Genomic DNA, 22034 nt, shown 5'->3' on the forward strand with positions numbered 1-22034 from the left:
TATTTTATTCTCATTCTACGTGACTTTACCGAAAGAACCAAAGAAGATGAGTCGTAGTTTTTGTTGTTATTTTCTTTGAACCTATTTACGCGACTTTACCGAAAGACCCAAAGAATATGGCTACAAGCTTATTTCAGAGCCACCGGTGGCAGCGCGCGGCTGGGCCCCGGAGCTTTGGAGGCGACAGTTGGGGGTTGGTGAACGCCGCTGTGAAGCAGCGCCCATAGCCATTAGGCTGCAAGGTGATCGGCAGGGGGATAGTGCAGCAAGTAGGTTCCGGGGGGGGTAGGGGGTACAGCAAGCGGGTGTTGGGGGGGGTACAGCAAGTGGGATCTGGGGGGGTACAGCAAGTGGGTTCCGGGGGGGGGAGGTACAGCAAGTGGGTTCTGGGGGGGGAGGTACAGCAAGTAGGTTCTGGGGGAGGTACAGCAAGTGGGTTCCGGGGGAGGGGGGGGAGGGGGGTACAGCAAGTGGGTTCCAGAACAGCTCTGTGGGTTTTCTCTCCCGCACAAAGTACTCGTTCAGTTTAAAGTCGTGCAATTAATTATTTTGAGTATCTATGGAGAACTTTCTGACAGTATAAAAATTTTGAATAGGTTTTACACTCTCCGGCTATAAAACAGGTGTTAATGGTACCTATTTGTTGTTTGAACATCTTAACACCTGTTTTATTTCCAGAAAGGGTCAAACTTATTCTTGATTAATTTGAATATTTCGATTAACGTGTTTATTGTAGTGTTGTTATTACTTTTACATTATTTTCATATATTTATTGCAATTGTTCAGCGAATCTGGGTCTTACTTAAATTGTGTCTGGAGTCTAGATCGACACTACGTGCCACCAATATGTTCAGCAGCTAACTGCCACCAATACATTCAGTAGCTAAGTGCCACCAACATGTTCAGGAGCTAAGTGCCACCAATACGTTCAGGAGCTAAGTGCCAATGTCGGGGTCTGGTAGCCACGAGATGCTTCCGGAGAGAGCGTTTGTGTCGTTTTGCTATTTCTCCTCCATTGGAGGTGCCTAGTTATATTTAAGTCTGCTTTGAAAACCCATCTCTTTGAAGTGGCCTTCCCTCTTCACTTTGGTCGGTTGCCCCTGGTTCTGTTTGTGTTTCCTGCTTTTCATGCATTGCGCATTGGGATCCGAGGATGGAATGCGGATTACAAAATTCAATTATTATTATTGCAGCGGTTTACAAAGTGGCCCTACATCGCAAGGGGATTATATCGGGGTTACTTTTTTTTCACTTACCAGGTAAGGCCCACTGAGCTATATAACTCTTCATCAGAAGCAACCTGGCCACAAATGAAAGATCAACTGAGTGGTTTATCACGTGGTAATGTATAGCAGACAAATACTCTAAACGCGTGTTTCTAAATGTGCAGGGAAAAACCGTAGGACCCGGAGAAAAATCCACGCGACCACGGGGAGAGGGACACGCAAAGTCCAAATATCCAACAGGCATCATGGTCGGGATCTAACTACCTCGCACACCAGGCGAGGTAGTTAACATCTCACCAGCGAGGCACTCTGCAGGAACCTAGCATACACGCTTAATGTACGGCGGTCAACCCAACCAAGCATCATCCAGGCCCATCGGTGCTTAGCTTGCTAGATCTGATGATATTGGGCGCACCTCCCATTAACACGGTTGACTACGTACGGTGCTAAAGAAGTTCAACATACGGACATACATCGCTTGGCGAGCTGGTCAAGGGCAGCGGCTCACGCGGCTCGCTCTCACTCCTCGCTGACCTTCGCGTACAAGGCGAGCACGGCATGTACTGAAATTAACATGTTCCAAAAGCACAAGAAAACAAATAATTAGCGGTATTTGCAATGCAGTAAGTCAAGCAAGAGGCGAATTAGAACGCTGTAAGGTCTTGGGCCAGCTTGCAGACACGCTAGCATTGTTGTCTCGGCTATTGAGGCAATTTGCTGTGATCTTGGTCTGCATCGGCTAACCACATCGCACGCAGACCTTGAGTGTTGGTGTAATTTTCAACACAACCAGTTTCAATTAAGCTGTTGGGCTGCAGCATAACTACACCGGGTGCATGTTGACCGTATCCTCTGGATTATGACGCACCTATTTTCCTTTTGACTGCACGGTATTTGAAATCAAAAGTTGTGGGTGCCGCCTTTTTTTAAAAAAACATTTATATTAAATTTTAATTGAGGAAATGTGCGTCGCTTTGAGTCGCACGTGAGCCAGTTAGTTAATCCTCCTCGTCGCCCACGGGACACGAGGGCACAATGAGTCCCCTGCGTTTCTTCCCACCCCTTGTCAACTTGTTGAGCCTCGACCCGAGCGAGGTTGATCGCTGCTGCCAGCTCGGCCTTTGAGGCCTTGTGCCACGTGGTCTCGGGCCCCCCAGGTTTGCCGTCGCCCGGCGGTGTCCATCTTGGGGAAATTGTATTTCATGTACGGTCCTGGTCCATCCTGAGCACACGATCGAGCCATCTGAGTTGCCGTCTCTCGTGTGTTGATGGTACACATAAGCCAAACCGGTTATGAAATGCCGGGAGATATAGAAAGACGGGGAACGGTCTTGCTTCCCTAAGCCATACGGGGGTGGAGGGGGGTCCCATCGAAGGGAGAAAGGGTAACTGTTTTTGTTTGAAGTAAGGAGGAAGGGATGACACGGGGAGAGAGGCGTATAACCGAAACACAGCTGACATAAAGAAAAATAAATAAAACATAAGAGGCGACCTAAAACGATGAATTGTTTTTACACCCCTCGTCTAAACCTGCAGTGGTTGTTATGCCCACTCGTGGGTGTTGTCTTCTCATGCGGCAGGCGTGTAGTCAGGTGTGTAGGCAGGTGTGAGTGTGTGTCAGGCGGGTGTGTAGGTAGGTGTGTAGGTAGGTGTGAGTGTGTGTCAGGCGGGTGTGTAGGTAGGTGTGTAGGTAGGTGTGAGTGTGTGTCAGGCGGGTGTGTAGGTAGGTGTGTAGGTAGGTGTGAGTGTGTGTCAGGCGGGTGTGTAGGTAGGTGTGTAGGTAGGTGTGAGTGTGTGTCAGGCGGGTGTGTAGGTAGGCGTGTAGGTAGGTGTGAGTGTGTGTCAGGCGGGTGTGTAGGTAGGTGTGTAGGTAGGTGTGAGTGTGTGTCAGGCGGGTGTGTAGGTAGGTGTGTGGGTAGGTGTGAGTGTGTGTCAGGCGGGTGTGTAGGTAGGTGTGTAGGTAGGTGTGAGTGTGTGTCAGGCGGGTTTGTAGGTAGGTGTGTAGGTAGGTGTGAGTGTGTGTCAGGCGGGTGTGTAGGTAGGTGTGTAGGTAGGTGTGAGTGTGTGTCAGGCGGGTTTGTAGGTAGGTGTGTAGGTAGGTGTGAGTGTGTGTCAGGCGGGTGTGTAGGTAGGTGTGTGGGTAGGTGTGAGTGTGTGTCAGGCGGGTGGGGGGAAGATGTTATTTAACTTTTTCGAGTAGAGAGGCCGCTGCTCTGCAATCAACACAAAGGGACAGTTGCTGTCATACAAAATAAAAAAATATCACGACCTTTCTGTGATGTTTCATAATCTTCTCAAAATCCTTCTGTTCTCGGAGCACTCAAAGTTAGTCGATTTTTTTTACATACTAATTAAATGCCAAGGTCATTTACACTGAGGTTTTTTTAAATATTCTCTCGGATTGAAAGGATATTCTGGTTAAAGTATCACATTAATAGGAGCACAACTTGGAAAGTTGGAACGATTGTAAATGAACGGCGTCAGTGTTTTGTGTTCGCTGCTCTGACCTCTGCGGTGTCGCTATCGACTATTATTAGTAAGTCTTCGGAACGTCTTCTTCTCCAGTTGTATATCATTTCAATGTTTTATTTGTTACACAGAAAGTACCGTGTAGCCAAGTTACCCATCTAGCTTCGGTGGCAACGGCACGCAGCAGCCGCTAACAGCAGAGAGTTATCGCTGGGGTGGAAAGGAGCCCTGGCAGCAGCCAGCCAGGAATCAGAATCATAATATTCATGTAAACTGGAGGAATCCGATGAGCTATGACGCTCTCTTTCACAGACGTCCATTCGGGGCGGGTAGGAACGTTACAACAACAAACAGTACAACAACATGATAGGAGTGAAAAGTATAAGAAAGGTAAACAAATCACCCAAACGCAAACAAATACAAACTAAACCATCCCCTTCCTACCTGGCAAAGCCCACTGAGGTATTAACTTCACTTTCACAAGCGAACTGCCCACAAATGACAGCTCAACAAAGTGGCCCCATCATTTGGACATTTATAGCAGCCAAATACTCTGAATAATCTCAATGCACGTTTCTAAATGTGGAGGGAATACCCCGGAGGGCGATTGACGCTGCAGCACGAGTCTGGACTGCGTCTTCACCAGAGGGTTAATTTATCACTCGGAATTTTACAGACCGCCGCTACTAGTCTGGCTTGGAGTTGGGATGCATTGGCGTAAGTCACTACCACTAGGGTACAAGCTACACGCCTTATCCGTAATAATCCTATGTTAGCGTACCCTACATTTCATAAATCCTGTTTGAACATATTTATTCTGAAACAAAAAAAACAAATATAGAGGGGTAAAAGAGGGTAAGGTGGTTATGGTGTGGTCAAAATACATTTTCCGGAACACACGTTCCGGACCGTTCTGGCTTTCATTCGCCGTTCTTAATTCCCCGAGTGCCTTACATTCCGGAGGGGGGAAAAAAAAGTGCGTGAGGAGTGAGGGCACTCCTCACTGCTTTCACAAAGCCCCCTACAAAGCACCCACAAAGCCAAGTGCGATGAAAACTCGGCACGCTTCACAGCTTAAAACCAGCGACCAGAACCTTTACAGTGTTTTCGCCAACGAAATACTTTTACACAAGTTGTAGGTTTTTTTTCTTCTTTTTTTAAACCGGCAGCTCCATTGCTACTCCTGTGCCACGGGGCGGGACGGCGTGGTGGAGCACGCATTGCGCGCGCTCAAATCGACGAATTCCATGTGCCGGCAGCTCGCTCGATCGCCTCGGCTACCCATCCGGGCTCGTTATTTCACGTCGAAATGCGCGATGAGTGAAACGGAGAATAAAACCGCGTTGCGAACTCACGCGTGCGAGTTTTAATGACGCAACGCTCGCCAGCGCGTCTGTTTGTCCTCGAAAGTCTTTAATTAGCGGTATGGGAAGACAAAGGCTGGCTCTCTGGGCCAAACGCATTTGCATATTCGCAGCTTGTTGTTGTTGTTGTTGTTATCTGCATTGTATCTCCAAGTTGTTGCAAAGCCCTTTGATACGTTTGTCCGGTTGTCAGTACGGTAAGAGCCAGAGCGGCAACACAATGTTACGCCTCAGGTTCATTCACGTCGGGCGCTCTTTGCGAGTCTTACATACTTGTCAAACCCTTATCAGTGCCCTACCTTCTTAGAGATCAATTCAGACATTATTGGTCACCCCGTGCCCACTTAAAAATCTCAACGTGCGTCCTACAAAGTCCCATCACAAGTGAGAAACACAAACAAATGGACAACATTTCTTTGGCCGTATTGAAACGCCTGTACGCCGTGCGGACCTGAAAACTCAGTTTCCCTGTACACGAAAACAGGTAAACGGTATGGGTTGACAGCTATGCTACTATACACTACACTATACACTACACTTAACACTACACTACTATACACTACACTTAACACTACACTACTATAGACTGCACTACTAAATACCTTTTTGATTTAAAGCTTTCGTGACTGCAGGGATTCATATTCTTGGTTATTTCGGTAAAGTCACGTAGAAGGGAAACATTAATATAATAAAAATATAAAAAATTAAATTCTCACGACGTTTCGACTGCAACACAAGCAATAATCATCAGGTGTGAAAACCACAACAGGAACATTTGAAAAAAGTGTTGTGGTTTTCACACCTGATGATGATTGCTTGTGTTGCAGTCGAAACATCGTGAGAATTTAATTGTTTTATATTTTTATTACTTTATTGTTTCCCTTCTACGTGACTTTACCGAAAGAACCAAGAATATACTACATACTTGTTAACCCCTGATCAGTGTCCTACCTTATTAGAGACCAATTCAGACCGTATTGGTCACCCCGTGCCCCCTTATGAATCTCGACGTTCACCCTACAAAGCCCCGTCACAAGGGAGAAACACAAACAAATAGACAAAAAAACGTTTACACAATTCTCCTGTACAAGAATACGGGTAAACCGTATGGGTTGACAGGTGAGGTCTTGTTGCATTCACACTTTAAAAACCGACTTGGAAAGCGTTGAAAACCAAATTCTCTCCCAATGCTCAAATGAGCATAACGCAGGCACTCATCTCATAACTAGTGGTTGGAAATTCCATATTGCCACGGCGGGACCAAGTCATATTATTATTAGCTAACTCGAAGCCTTTCGCGTTCAATATTATCCATAATGAAGGGTTTTTTTTAGGTTAGATTGCATAAATATAAATGCGTCGTTAAACCCTCTACCACCTATATTCTTGGTTCTTTCGGTAAAGTCACGTAGAAGGGAAACAATAAAATAATACAAATATAAAACACCTGTCCGAGCCAATTTAGTAAAGTTTGTCACGTAAACAAAACGTGCCCCAATTAGTTACAACAAACGGTGTGTTGGAGAGTCAACCCACAAAATGTACGAATGGGGTGCGACGTTTCGCCGGCGATGGCAGCAAACAAGCGTCACCAGGCGGTTGGCCGTACATTGTGAAGAAAGTCCATCATTCCGTGACATAGGCACGGTGTCAGCCCCCTGCATTGCCAAGGGCAAGTTTCGCCGGCCCCGAACGCTTGCTGCTTGTGTGCGAAGGCAGTCTCGTTGGTCGTCAACGGGAGACGTTATCGCGGTGTCAAATATCGGGTGCCAATAACCCGTTTTTTTTTCTGTGCGCATTGTGCACCTGTGCAAACATTGAACGCAATTCGCCGGCTCTGTCATAACAGCTGAGGTGCACACGTGCACGCAATCGACTGAGAGATGAAGTGCTATCTCCAGCCGCCTACCCCCCTACCCCGCATAGAGACTTAATCGACTGTTGGGGGCCAAGTGCTGCCCGCGAGCACCAGTTAAATATACCCTGACGATGCCTGTGTATTTGGAGTTTGCGCTGTGTGTGTCTCGCTCCCTTTCTCTCTCCCCGTGGTCGCGGGGATCTTTTCTCCGGGTCCTCCGGTTTTTGTTTTTCCCTCCACTCTAAGAATCAACATCACCACGCGCTCAGAGTATTTGGTTGCGATAAATGTCCACGTGACGACGAGCCACTTCGTGTGGCTATCATTTGTGGTCAGGTCGCTTCGTAAAAAGAGCGATATAGCTGAGTGGGCCTTACCTGGTTAAAATAAAAATATATAAACGGTTTGTTTATTAAATAAGGCACGAACGGGGTAGTGTGATCAACACCATGCCCGGCCGCCTTTGTCTCACCAATGCGTATGTTGACACACCACACCAGGTACTAATTTAAAACTGAGCTCACGTAAGGGAGGGCCCAAGAGATGGTTCAAATATTCGTCGCTGATATTGGCCGTGAGCGGGATTCGAACGAGGTTTGTTTTGTACGCATAATGAACTTCTTTCGCACCAGAGCCAACCGTGCTCATCGGAGGTGCGGGGGAAGGACAACAAATGAAACACGAAAAGTAGATCTGAATACATGAGTTTGCAATCTAGATTTAAACGTGCATACCTCCATTTACGTCCGAATATCGGAAGGAAGAGCGTTCCAGACGGCCGCAGAAGCGCATCTGAGAGCGCGCTATCCGGTGACCGCCGCCTTTGCTTGATGGCTCGCAGCCAAAAGACGCCGCTGGGAGGATGAGCAAAGCTGGCGTGATGGTGGTGCATGCTCCTTGAGATCAGCAAGGTATTGTGGTTCATTTGTGGCAAGCGCTTTTGTGTGTAAATGAGCGCGACCTTATAATGTGTTCGTTCGGCAACCGGAAGCCAATGGCAGCTCGGCGAGCACTGGACAGACAACGTCGGATCTTGTAGTGTGATACAGGGTGTTTAAACAAATAAAAGTGAACATTCCCGAGAAATTTGCAACAACAGCAGAAGAAACGTGCCGCCTCCCGGCTCTGGAGACACACCTGGAGGAGATTCCAGGCAATGTGTTGACAACGATGGCGAACAAGTGGAGACTCTTTGACTTTTTTTGAAGCTATTAACGTTCATTTGTCACCATGTTACAGTGCATTATCCGTTCTTTTTCTGTTAAAAAACGATCGTCCCATTGCAGTGTTAACATCATTTTGAAGCGCCCTGTATATTGTCCGTGAGCGGGATTTGAACAGCGGTCGCTAACCACTGCGCCACCGCTCCCCCGCACATGTGCGCACGCGTGCACGCATACAACATCGCCAGCAGCACCTAATTATCACCCAGCCTTCACGTGTTCTCAATACCAACGAGCAATCAGAATTAGCGATCGCGTATCGTGTTGCTTCTTACACTGTCGATTGCTCCGAGGTAGTAATTGCGGGCCACTCATTATGATTCTGATATATTTTTTTTTTGCAAACAATGCCACTGATTGCTAATGCAATGATTAAATCATGTCCCCATAGTTCTGTAATAACATCACGCTCCGTGTTATTACACTTCGCAACAGCTTTAACAAAAAAATATTCCCAATAATTATAATTTTAGCATACAACTCAACGATGGTGAGATGTTAACAACCACGCCTTGTATACAGGAGGTCGTGGGTTCGATCCCGACCCTGAAGTCTGTATATTTGGAGTTTACGGTGTGTCTCTCTCCTCGTGGTAGCGTGGATTTGTCTCTGGCTCCTCCGTTTTTTTTGTCCCTCCGCATTTAGAAACGTGCGTTTAGAGCAGGGGTCACCAAACTACGGCCCGCGGGCCGCATCCGGCCCGCGACGTAAGTCCATCAGGCACGCCGACGGTACTTGAATTTGGTTGATAAAACGTATGGAACACGAGACGTTGTGATACAATTTAAATTTATATATTATGTTTAGAATACTAGGAGATCTTCACGCGTGCGGAGACCTTACTTAAATTTACCATTTTACATTTTAAATTATTGTATCTAGATGTTCTTGTTTATTGTAACGTTTGCTTATTTCGCGCCATCCCAAGTCCTTCCCCGGCTCGTGGTAGCTCCGCCTTACGCTCTGACGTTACCACGGTTTCCATGGCAACGTCATGGCAACACGTTACCATGGTTTCCATGGCAACACACACAAACACGCATCTTTCCCGCCCCCAAGTATTGAACAGAATGATTTTGCGGCCCGCGCTCGTCATTCCATCAGTTATCCGGCCCGCTGTGAAAAAAGTTTGGTGACCCCTGGTTTAGAGCATTGGTTCTTAAGCTGGCGTGCACGCACCCCCTGGGGGTGCGTGATGCCCTTTCTGAGAATCAAAGGGGCGCAAGCAGCAGTCAGGGTTAAGCGCCACTGGTTTGGAGTATTTGGCTGCTATAAATCCCCACGTGATAAGCCACGTCGTTGAGCTTTAATTTGTGGCCAGGTCGTCTTTGAGCTATGATTTGTGGCCAGGTCGCTTCTGAAAAAAAAAATAGCTTTTCAGCTCAGTGGGGCCTTACCTGGTCAAAATTAAATACATAGTTTAGTAAAAAAATAATAATCATACCCAGCATCACAAATTCCAACAGGTGGAGTTTTCGCACCGATGGACACGACACCAACCTATCAATCATCCACGTCACATTGATCTGCTTATTTCTTCCGGTGAAGTGTCCCTCCCCAATATGCCACGTGCAGTCAATTCCCCACGTGCCGCATTGTTGAAGGACGACCAGATGCGGGTGATTGGGCGGAGGGGGTTGCCTTGAAAAAGAAGCGGATTTATCAGACGCAAAGAGAAATCTTGATTTGAAGCTTTCGTGACTGAAGGAATCAATATTCTTTGGTTCTTTCGGTAAAGTCACGTGGGTAGAAAAATAATAGAAAAACTGCTACTTCAGCAGTTTTTTTTCTTGCTGTGGTTGTCCCACCTGATGCCGATTGCTCGTGTTGCGATCGAAACGTGATCTATTATTTTTTCTACCTACGTGGTTTTACCGAAAGAACCAACGAGTATACAAAGATAAATATTCCCCGTATAACTTTGTAACAGACGGACAAGTGATGTTAGGGAGCACATTTGAAAGCCGGCACGGCACACGAAGGGGTGGCTGGCCAGCACCACGCCCGGCCGCCTTTGTCTCCCCAGTAGCGATGTTCACTAATTTGAGGCTACGTCGACCTAGGGGAGGCCCAGAACCGGTTCAGATAATCGTCATCGGTGTTGGTGGCCGTGAGTGGGAATCGAACTCGGGTCGCATGCAGTGCGCAGGTCAACAAAATACAAACGTCATCCCAGGTATCGTCTAATACGTTGACCGTTGGGGTAATTGCTTTTGGCGAGCACCTATCATTTACATTCATGAACGATGCACGAATAAATGGTGTAGCGAACGCCACGCCCGTCCGCCCGCCTCTGTCTCCCCACTGCTGAGATTGAAGTTTACACTCCACCCCAGGTGCTCATTTAAAAGGCGAGCCGACCTCAAACGGCGCGTTCGTAAATGCCCCCCCCCCCAGGTGGCTCAAGCGTTCACATTTTCCCGTACGGAACCACTTTTATTTGCCGTGACACGGAATTGAACTCGGGTTGCTCCGGGATCGTAGGGCGGACGGTGCGTCAACCCCCCTCCACCCCCTGCAAGACAAAAACAAAGATCCCCCGTATAGCCTGTAACAGACTGTTGGGGCAAGTGCTGTTCACGAGCACCTATGAATACCGCCACGGTACACGAGGGGGTGGGTGGCCAACACCACGCCCGGCCGTCTTTTTCTGCCCCAGTGGCGATGTTCACACCCCGCACCAGGCACTCATTTAAGGCTGAGTCGACCTAGGGGAGGCCCAGAACCGATTCAGATAATCGTCACTGTTGCTGGTCGTGAGCGCGAATCGAACTCTGCTTGCCGGGTTCTTCTGTATATTTGCACGTGTGCATGGTGTACAGCACCTTCTGTCTATCCACTGCTGGATGAGGACCGCCCGCAAAACGTCTCGGGAGTCGAGAAGGGTTCTTTGACCATACTTCTCCACGCCGGTCAACGTTGATTGACGACGGGGAGCGTAACTCATGTAGCCACACTGCCCTCTGCTGCCCACTAAATATATGTACGTTGCAGCCTATAGCACCTGTGGGGTTTGTTAGCGTTGCATTGTGGGTCGCTAATCCCATAACTATTTAGGGCTCAAAATCCTGCTCGGATTTCGAAATCGGAGATGATCGTGCGCATTCCGCTTCGCGCATCTGCAGAGCGTTTACATCAATTAAATTCCACTGTCGCTTTCGTAAACAGTTGGTGGCGATTGAGTGATCGCAGTGTCATCTGTGTGTGTGTGTGGTGTAGACATGGGGAGCCGGGAGTGCAGCGGGTTAGGGCGCTGCACAACGAACCGAGACCTGCCCGAGTTTGATTCCAGCTCACGGCCAACACCGGTAACGATGATCTGAACAGGTCGTGGGCCTCCCCTAGGTCGACACAGCCTCAAATAAGTGCCTGGGGTGGGTTGCGTAAACATCGCCACTGGGGAGACAAAGGTGGTCGGGCGTGGTGTTGGCCACCCACCACCCTGTGTGCCGTGCCGACCTTAATAGGTGCTCGCTAACAGCACTTGCCCCAAACGTCTGTTAAGGCTCCGCGGGGGATCTTTGTCTTTGTAAAAAAAAATGTCAGTGCGCGTAATACCTCGACACGCTTTGAAGTGTGACGTGCACCGGTAAATGAACACACCATCATGAGCGGCGTTCACGTTCGCCTGAACCATGCATCCGTTCACACGCCAGCATTCGGATCGTACGGCCGTCCACGTTACATTGAGTTCGAGCTGCCCACGAAAGACGGCACGCTTGGGCACACGTTTCCAATCAGATTCCAACGTTGGATCAACGTTTACTGGGTATGCATGCAGCCAAATACACAATAGATACACTCAGGTCGTGTATACATACAGACACAAGCACGCATTGCGTACGTACATATATCACACGCACTTTGTATGAAACAGAAACACAAAATGCATACAGTGCGTATAGACATGCACAGTATAGACACATAAAGTACACGCACTGACATATGTATGTTGAACTTCTTTCACACCGTACGTAGCCAATCGGAGGTACATACAGACGCACACAATGCATGTACAGTTGTACATACACGCACAGTATTGTCCAGCATAGACAAATAATATATCGTACATATGTAAGCATAGTACACAGACACACACTGCTGGTGCGAGCGAGTTGGGACCCATGAAGTCCGGCACGGCACACGAGGGGGTGGGTGGCCAACACCACGCCCGGCCGCCTTTGTCTCCCCAGCGACGATGTTTACTTACACACCGCACCAGGTACTCATTTGAGGCTGAGCCGACCTAGGGGAAGCCCACAACCGGATCAGATAATCGTCACTGGTGTTGGCCGTGAGCGGGAATCGAACTCGGGTCGCTGGGGTGGTCCCGTTTATACCTAGCACGATACATTGATAAAGTCCGTATAAGGAAAGCAGGCATACAACTTATAGTACATAGCATGCACAAATATAGCACATGCATACACACAATACACACGCATAATGCTTTCAGTACATAGCTACACATTACCTATGCGACAGACACAATATAATACATACAACAAAGGAACACACAATACATATTGTACGTTGGTTGTATGTATTATATTGTGTACACACGGTAGTTGTGGTATTGACACAATGTATAATACATACGCAGTGCGTAGACATACACCACACAAAGTGCACATCTACACACTGCATACACAACAGACACGATACATACCTTTAAGCATACACACCGCGTTTAGCACATACACACGGCGAAACACAAAGATCCCCCGTATAGCCTTAACAGACTGTAGGGGCAAGTGCTGTTAGCGAGCACCTATAAAGGCCGGCACGGCACACGAGGGGGTGGGTGGCCAACACCACTCAAGGCCGCCTTTGTCTCCCTAGTGACGATGTTTACACACCGTTCCAGGTACTCATTTGAGGCTGAGTCGACCTAGGGGAGGCCCGGGACCGGCTCAGATAATCGTCACTGGGTGTTGTCCGTGAGCGGGAATCGAACCCGGGTCGCACAGGTTCATAGCGCAGCGCGCTAACCGCTACACACACAAACACAGCCCCCGAATAACCTTAAACAGACTGTTGGGGCGAGTGCCGTGAGCGAGTCGCAGCAGCAGCAGCAGCTACCAAGGGGGTGAATTGAGTGGGCGCACGAGGGGGTGTGGGGTGGCCGGCAGCGGTGTTTACCGCACACCGCACGTGCCGCGCACATCCTTACCTTCAGCAGCAGCAGCAGCAGCCTTGGGCGATTGATACATTCCGAGGCGCAAGCCTCTCCACAAACTCTTCAGCTCAGAAGTCGCGGCGGCAGCAGCAGCAGAGTTCAGTCCAACCAAACTCAACCATTCAAGAATCCGTGCAACCGCGCTCCCCGACAACCCATCCCATCCACCACCACGGCGCCTCTCTCTCTCTCCGCTCTCTCCGCTCTCTCTGTCCGCTCTCTGTGTCAAAGACTCTCCAGCCCCGAGTGAGCGAGCCCACACGCACAGCAGCAACAGCGGAAAAATAAAAAAAAACCCCAACACGTTCCCCGAGTCTCGGCACTTCGCGTGCGAGAGGGGAGTGAGGGAGGAGAGCGAGAGAGGAGAGAGGGTGCCCGTCGCCTTACCCAGAGAGAAGAGTGACGAGTGCTCGCTCGTGCTGATGCACTCTTATTATAACGTTTCAAAAACACACACAGATACAAAGATCCCCCGTATAGCCTCAACCGACTGTTGGTGCAAGTGCCGTTAGCCAGCACCTATGAAGGACGGGACGGTACACGAGGGGGTGGGTGGTCAGCACCACGCCCGACCGCCTTTGTTTCCCCGGTGGCGATGTTTTTACACGCCGCACCTTAGTACTCATTTGAGGCTGAGTCGACCTAGGCGAGGCCCAGGACCGGTTCAGATAATCGTCACTGGGTATTTGTCGTGAGCAGGAATCGATCTCGGGTGGCCGGGTTCGTAGCGCAGCGTAGCGCTAACCACTGCACCACCGCTCCCCCACTTATAACGTTACACAAACAAAGATCCCCCATATAGCCTTAACAGACTGTAGGGGCAAGTGCTGTTAGCGAGCACCTATGAAGGCCAGAACGGTACACCAGGGGGTGAGTGGCCAGCACCACGCCCGACCGCCTTTGTCTCCCTAGTGGCGATGTTTACACACCGCACCAGACTACTCATTACACACACACGCACGCACACGCGCGCCAGTCACATCCAAAGGGATGCATGCTCACTCACACTGGGGTGAACGAGAGACTGACTGGTCACGTTTCAGCTATTCGCTCTGAGTGTGTGTGTGTCGGTGCTAGCTAATCGCACTTAACCCCAGCAGTGTGGCTAGGTTACATGGGGGATCTTTATCTGTGTACTCGATGTGTGAAACTGAATGCTTACACTGGATGGACGAGTAACTGATCACGTCTCAGCTACCACTGTGTGTGTACATAGTGTGTGTTCATGGTGTGTGTACATGGTGTGTGTACATTGTGTGTACGTGGTATGTGTATTTTGGTGTACATAGTGTGTGTACATAGTGTGTGCGCATTGTGTACGTGGTGTGTGTTTGTACATGGTGTGTGTACATGGTGTGTGTGTGTGCATGGTGTGTGTGTGTGTGCATGGTGTGTGTACATGGTGTGTGTGCATGGTGTGTGTGTACATAGTGTGTGTATTTTGGTGTACATGGTGTGTGTACATAGTGTGTGCGCATTGTGTACGTGGTATGTGTGTGTGTGTTTGTACATGGTGTGTGTGCATTGTGTGTATATGGTATGTATACATGGTGTGTGTGTACATGGTGTGTGTGCATGGTGTGTGTGTACATGGTATGTGTACATAGCGCGTGTACATGCTGCGTGTGTGTACATAGTGTGTGTACATGCTGTGTGTGTGCGTGTGCATTGTGTGTGTGGGTTCCTGGTCGCTAGTGGTACTTGCCTCCGCAGCCCGTGTAGTTATAGACAAGGGTGGTCTTTGTATGCTTGACTGTGGTAGGAGCGGAGGCGTGCTGGCAAGCGCGCTGCACTACCAACCCGGGCACCCCAAAGTTCAATTCCCGCCCGTGGTTAACACCACCTGCGATTAACTGAGCTGTCCTCCGATGTCGGCTTCAAGTGATGGCCCGGCCTGCTGAATAAACATCAGCGCTGGGCAGACAAAAGTGATGGGGCGTCATTGTAGGTCACACGACGGCTCACAACCACCCTCCCTCGTGCGCTGTGCCTACCTCGAATGATTCCTAACAACACTTGCCCCAATTAGTCCATGTAGGCTACACAGGGGATATTTGTCTTGGCGCTTGTGGTACGTACTGCCTCTCTCTCTCTCTTGTGTACTACAGTGGTGTTATGGTTAGAGCACTCGAAATTACAGATTCCTTTTTCGATTTCCCGGTGCGGCAGTGGAAACAATGGGCACATTATTTAAATTTCGGCCCGCTTCTCAGTTATTTCATTGGCACGGTTCGCGTCTGGCGGGGTGAAGCATGGGGACTCTCGCCTCTTCCAACACTTCTTAGAGGGGTTCCTCCACCAAAGTTCCCTCCAGTGGAGACAAATCCGCCAACAGTGGCTTAAAGCAAAGCAATTGCAGGGCTGCGCCTTTGCCGATGTACTTGAGCAAACAGTTTAGCGCGTAGGCTTCGGTGACCAATATTATCCATAATAGAGGGGGGGGGTTTGGGGGGGGGTAGATCGCGTAAATGTATAAATGTGTCGTTAAACCCCGCCACCACCCGACAAAGCCAATTAGTAAAGTTTGTCACGTAAACAGAACGTGGCAATTCGTTACTAGTACAGCACTACACCGGTGTGTTGGAGAGTAAAGCCACAACATTTACAATTCGAGTACTCGAATTGGTGTGCTGAACTAGTAACGAATTGGCCTGTTGTGTTTACGTGACGAACCTCGCTAATTGGCTGTGACGGCTGGTGGCGGGTTTAACGACACATTTCTATTTACGCTATGTAACCCGAAAAAAACCCACCTCCATTATCGAGCAAACAGAACGGGCCTTCCGGCGAAATGTCAGAATCAGGTTCTGACGTGCGGATGGAGCACGCGGACAGACATCGTGTAGTGTGATTTAATATCCAAAATAAATTATACATAGGCGGGTGTTTGCGAATAATGCCACGTGTGTTGTAAATAGTTAAACATATTTAAACATCGGCTAGGCTCCGCGTGAGCTGTTGCTCATAGAATGACCGAACCACGTCGAGAATTTTTCATTTTACAGAACAACAAAGGACGTCAAAAAACACGCGAGGCGACCTTTCGGCCTTCTCGTCTTTCTCGCGAGCACGCAGACAGGCCAGCGAGGTAGGATTGTATTGACGAATGCGTTTTGGTTTATTGTTGTACGTTGTCAGTCAATCGTTTTGGCGGAACGATGGAATCGAGGTGGCCAAACGCTGCACCACCGCTCCGTACGCACGCACACACACACACGCACAAAGATCCCCCGTATAGCCTTCACAGACTCTAGGGGCAAGTGCTGTTAGCGAGTAGCACCTATGAAGGCCGGAACGGTAAACGAGGGGGTGGGTGGCCAGCACCACGCCCGACCGCCTTTGTCTCCCACGTGGCGTTGTTTATACATCGCACCAGGTACTCATTTGAGGCTGAGTCGACCTAGGGGAGGCCCGAAAACGGTTCAGATAATCGTCACCTGTTGGCCGTGAGCGGGAATCGAACCCGGGTCGCCAGGTTCATAGCACAGTGCCCTAACCGCTACACTACCGCTCCCCACACACACGCACACACACACGCATTCACACGCAGACACACAAACACGCACACGAGGGTGGCAAAGACAAAAAAAAATCTCCGAATTTAATCTAGAAGGGACGTAGCAGAGCCCAATGATGTCGCGGGCACTTCGAGTCGAGGGATAGGTCGACTCGATCAGACAGGGCACAATATTCCAGTGAGCATGCTGCATGCCGGCGAGATGTCCTATCTCGGTCCACGTTCCCTTGAATCCACCCCGCCTCTGTCCACCCACCCAGCCGTGGAGAAGAGCAGAACCACAGCTAGTTAGTCGATAATCATGCCTCGTGTGGTGGGGTAAATTGTGAGTACTTCTAAGACGTCTGGCCGGCGTAGAAGAGTAGGCCAAAAGAGCCACTTGAGTGGCTCTCTCGAGCTTATCCCCTAGTGGAGGCCCTTTGGCCAGCGGTGGCATCGGCAAGCAACTTGCAGGGCTGCGCCCTTGCCATCTACTCTTAGACGACAGCACTTTTGTTGCTGCGGGAGGAGGGATGCAGCTACACAGAGTTCTGAGCCGTATATGAGAGACAATACCAGGGACCATTGTTGCGGCAGCCTACTGCGACTCCACGTTGAATGCAATCACTCGGAGCGGTGCGCAACAATGGCAGATTGTTCCATTCTTTATGGACGCTTCAGCGATTTCACGCGGCCCAATGATGGGCGCCGAAAAGTAAATAATAAAATCAGAAAATCAAGCGTCGTGCTGCCATCAAAACTCTTGACGCAGGAGAGCGACCGCACGACTGGACACCTGTGCAAAAAGAGCTTGGTAGCTCATCGGCTTCCTCCAGTATTTAAAAAACAATTCTGATTCTGGATGGCAATTTAGGACCGCGTGCTGCAACGGGGCCCAGGCTTACAGAGCGGCGCTGCAGAATTCCGTGGCGACGGCGACGGCGGCACGGAGACTTTTGAAGACGACGACACCCAGGGTCACGGCGGCCTGTGCAGATCAAGGGCGCGTCAAAGGCTTCGGCGGTGGGAGGCCGCAGTGTTGGCTGGGGCACCGGGGCGCTGTCAGCGTGGGCATCGGCGTGGGGTGGAGCGGAGGGACCCGGCAGGAAGCTGCTCACGTGGAGGCGAACGCGGCGTGAGCGCGGTGCCCCCTATAGCCGACACGCAACATCGAGTTCAGAGCCCTCCCCTCGGTACCTTGCTTTTTTACTTCTCTTCTCGCACCCAAACTTTATTCACAGATGGTTGGGGGGGGGGGTCAAACAGTGTTAAGATAACAAAAGGGGTTCCGCAGGGTTCCATCCTCGGCCCCCCTCTTGTTTCTCTCTTTATGTTAATGACTTGGGCACTGACCTGGATCATTCCAGGGTAAAACTTTTTTGCAGATGACACGATACGGATTACTGCTGGCCGCTCTCCGGATGACGTGATTGCTAAGCTCCAAGGTGATTTCAACAAACTACAACATCAGCTAGTTGCTCTTAAATTAGTCCTGAATACCTCCAAAACTAAGGTGCTATGCTTCTCACCAGGACTAAAGCAGGAAGTTATTTTTCCCCAATTATATTCCTTAAATAATCATCAAATAGAGCAAGTCAAGATCTATAAGTTTGTTGGGGTCATCTTTGATTCAAAACTGAATTTTCAAGATCACATTGATTATCTTGATAAAAGGACACAATAGAAAATTGGTTTTCTGTATCGACACAAGCACTGCTTCCTCCCTATGTTCCACTTGGAATTGATAGAAGCTACCGTACTGCCTCTACTTGATTACTGTGACATCGTATATAAATCAGCCCCCAGTACTATACTGAAGAAGGTTGACTCAATTTATCACTCGGCCTTAATATGTGCATTGAACTGCCCATATAGGACCAACCACTGCGATCTCTACATTGGGTCAAACTTAACTTATCTTAATGATCAACGGCTTGTGCATCAGATCTTATTTATTCACGATGTACTTACAAATTTTTTTAGCAGACTACCTGGTGGATCTCCTCACTGTTTCGAAGAACAAATGCGACCTAATGTCTTCGCTCATTTACCAGCTTCACATTCCTTATTGCCGTACAAATACTGGAGGAAGGGCCTTTGCTATTGGTGCCCCCAGGGTCTGGAATGCTATCACCAATAAACTGCAACTTGGATCACTACCTGTGAGATCTTCGCTCAAAACTGCTCTAGAGGAGTTGTACACCCCTAGCTGCCACTGCTATTCAGAATGGCCTGAAATCAAATGTATCGTTCCGGATGACCGCTGCAAAGTATAATCTTGAGTTTTTATTATAGTGTGCTGATCTTTAAAGGTGTATTGAAAAATTTTGAGTATGCTACTGATACTCCTGCTGTTATGGAGTGACTCATGCAGCCAGCTATGGCTGAAAAGTTTTGGTCGTACATGTTATGTATATCGTTTATTGTTAAATTTGAACCACAGTTCCTATGATCACTGTTACATTGTTTTTATAGCTTTATTTTGGTGATTTTGAAAACGTTTTGGTTTAGCCTTGCTTGTTTTGTTGTAGTAGAGTTAGCCTGATAACTTTAATCTACATTGTCTTATGGTTGTTATTGTTTGACTTGCATCCCACTGGGATTTTTGCACACAGCGTTGAAATACGGTGTTTTTTGTCTTGAAGACTTTGCTGTTTTTCCCTGGATTTTTCTGTTGCGTGTAGTCACTTTAAGATGTTTCTTGTTCACGTTTTTGTTTTGTTGCGGTTGCACCCGAGTCAAGAGCCGCATGGCTCACAGGCTTATACCTAATAAAATAAATGAAAAATGAAATTAAAACTGACAGCGTTGCCCCCGCTGGGGGTGGTAACTAGGCGGTCGCTCACAATGGGGCAGCGTAGGTGGGCACACGTCACCGGAGTCGATCGGCAAGATTACGGCTGTGGTGGAGGCAAAATGTGGGTACTCACACCTCCTCCAAGACAGGCAATCTCGCTGGTACGTAGCATGCTTACTTTGTACAAACAAATACAAAGATCCCCCGTGTAGCCTTAACAGACTGTTGGGGCAAGTGCTTTTAGTGAGCACCTATGAAGGCCGACACGGCACACGAGGGGGTGGGTGGCCAACACCACGCCCGGCCGCCTTTGTCTCCCCAGTGGCGATGTTTTTACACACCGCACCAGGTACTCATTTGAGGCTGAGTCGACCTAGGCGAGGCCCAGGACCGGTTCAGCTAATCGACACTGGTTTTTTGCCTTGAGCAGGAATCCATCTCGGGTCGTCAGGTTTATAGCGCAAAGCGCTAACAATTACGTTACCGCTCGTCCAACGTTGTACACAACACACACACGAAAACTTTTTTTAAAGTATTTTTTTGCGATCTTTACCAAAAACGTGACAGATCTGGGAAATGGTAATGCCTGGCCTAGGTGGTGAGTTTTACAGCAATGGGCTTTTGCAGTTTTCATGAAAACACGTGAAGTGGTCTCGGGTGGATAGACACAATGGGCGTGCCGTTTAGCTGACACTGCAGTAAATAGCCTATCGGCTCGCCCTTTTGCTGTAATCTGAAAAACCACGTTTTGGAGCGAAGCAGAGGCTGGGTGACATTAGCAAATCTCGCATCCAAATATCAGATGTGCTACTTGGAATCAGACCCAGTTATCAGGCAATTTTAACGTTTCAGCATATGCCATGCAGACCTCTGGCGTCAGATTCCAGAGACAAATCGTGCTCCACTTGAGTCCCACGACCTTTGCCCTTGTGATGTGGCCGGGTGGGTCAGAGGTCACAGCGCTGGGCCGACACCGCTGAGGTCCCTGGATTCGAATCCGGGTTTGGGCCACTGCCCGTGATTCAAGCCGGTTCTCCGAAGCAAATTCGGAGAATGTTATATTCACAGTGACAAAAAGCGAAATAGGCTTGGGCTGGACACTTCATGGCTAGAAGCGACGATGGAAGAGACTGGTTACTGAATGGCAGAACAAGGAGAGAAGGCAACCCCAAAAATCATGGCCACGGAGATGGAGTGAGCCAGGAGTGGATAGAAAATATCTATCGGTGGTGGTGATGATGATGATGAAAATCCTATTGAGACCAGGCCATAAACAGTACATATCCATGGGTTAGAATCGAACACGCGAAAACATATATATCTTAAACAGTTCAACCGCAAGAAACAATAACACACGTGTTAAGAGGAGAACCTCCGATAAGTGTGCATCCATTTAATATTTGCCCAATATTGTTCCTAATGGCATACTGAAATCTGATTGAGGTGAAATGGATGTTAAATGTAGCGTAGATGCAATTTCGTTACACGCGAGAAGGTCGGCGTCTATATTCGATGGAACGTTTTCCAAACATTTCGTATTAACCTCTGGGAACACGTGTCTCTGCCCGAATCTCATGCATTATTGATGCAACCCGTTTTCTCATTTACAAATGCAAAGATGTGTGCAAAACGGACCACTTTGCATGATGCTGTTGAGATTAAAACATTGCTTCTCATTTTGCACGCGCGTGTCCACGCACTCTTTCCACGTCTCGCTCGCGACTATGCCGCTGCTTCCCGTGAGCGGCGATTTCCGCGTTGAATATCACGAAAGCGTTCCGACTACGGCACGCACGTCCCGAATGTAGAGGCGCAGGTCTGAAATTCCCTGCTCGCCGCTAACTGCTGGTGGATGGGGGCCTTCACTGGAGGAAGCTCTCGATAGAGAGATCGAAACGGAGGGCTCTCTCTAGAAGTTGAGAGGGTATTTTGGCCTATTCCACGCTGGTCAAGTGTCTTGGAAGAGATGTGGCAGTACCCACACTTAAACCCACCACACTGTGCTCTGTCTATGGTTTACCGCTGTATGGACAGAGGGCGGAGGGGAGTGGGGAGGGGAGGCGATTTAAGAAACTTGCCCCATTGTTTCAACTGCCGTGCCAGGAGATTGGACACAATTGTGCAAGCGAAAAGGTGAGAGAGAGGAGACACACAAGGGAACAATATCAACGAGATGGAGGAAAACATGTCAATGGAAAACTATTGAATCTTGAATCAAACAGCGACCACCAATCATGACAAGTCATGCAATCACTTGGGAGCATCCATCACTGTTCAATCTCCTTGCTGCTGCCAAAACTTTTAATTTACTACGTAAATGTTTGGGGTCACCAACTTGTTTCCTGTTAATGAAAACCGATTTAAGAGCTCATTGGCTCACGGGGTAATTCAAAATAAACTGAACCGAGTATGTGTGTACGTT

General features: G+C 48.8%; 1 protein-coding gene and 1 long non-coding RNA gene across 5 annotated transcripts in view; one reads left to right on the plus strand and one right to left on the minus strand.

The window, feature by feature from the left end:
- LOC116952061 (voltage-gated potassium channel regulatory subunit KCNG2-like) overlaps positions 1-14922 on the minus strand; it is a 43391-nt gene extending 28469 nt beyond the window's left edge. Inside the window, exon 1 of one of the 4 annotated variants that reach the window (XM_032971086.2) lies at positions 13314-14922. The gene's annotated coding sequence lies outside the window, so the exon portion shown is untranslated. Of the gene's footprint in view, positions 1-7651; positions 10638-13313 lie in introns of those variants that run through there. The other 3 variants (XM_032971085.2, XM_032971083.2, XM_076074044.1) reach the window with 3 other exon arrangements.
- The window catches only part of LOC142930910 (uncharacterized), a 559094-nt gene that overhangs the window by 146143 nt on the left and 390917 nt on the right, over positions 1-22034 (plus strand). The window lies entirely within an intron of this gene.

The sequence above is a fragment of the Petromyzon marinus genome, chromosome 45 (genome assembly GCF_048934315.1).
Source record: "Petromyzon marinus isolate PM22_M1 ecotype Great Lakes invasive population chromosome 45, UKy_Petmar_22M1.pri1.0, whole genome shotgun sequence".
NCBI lineage: Eukaryota > Metazoa > Chordata > Hyperoartia > Petromyzontiformes > Petromyzontidae > Petromyzon > Petromyzon marinus.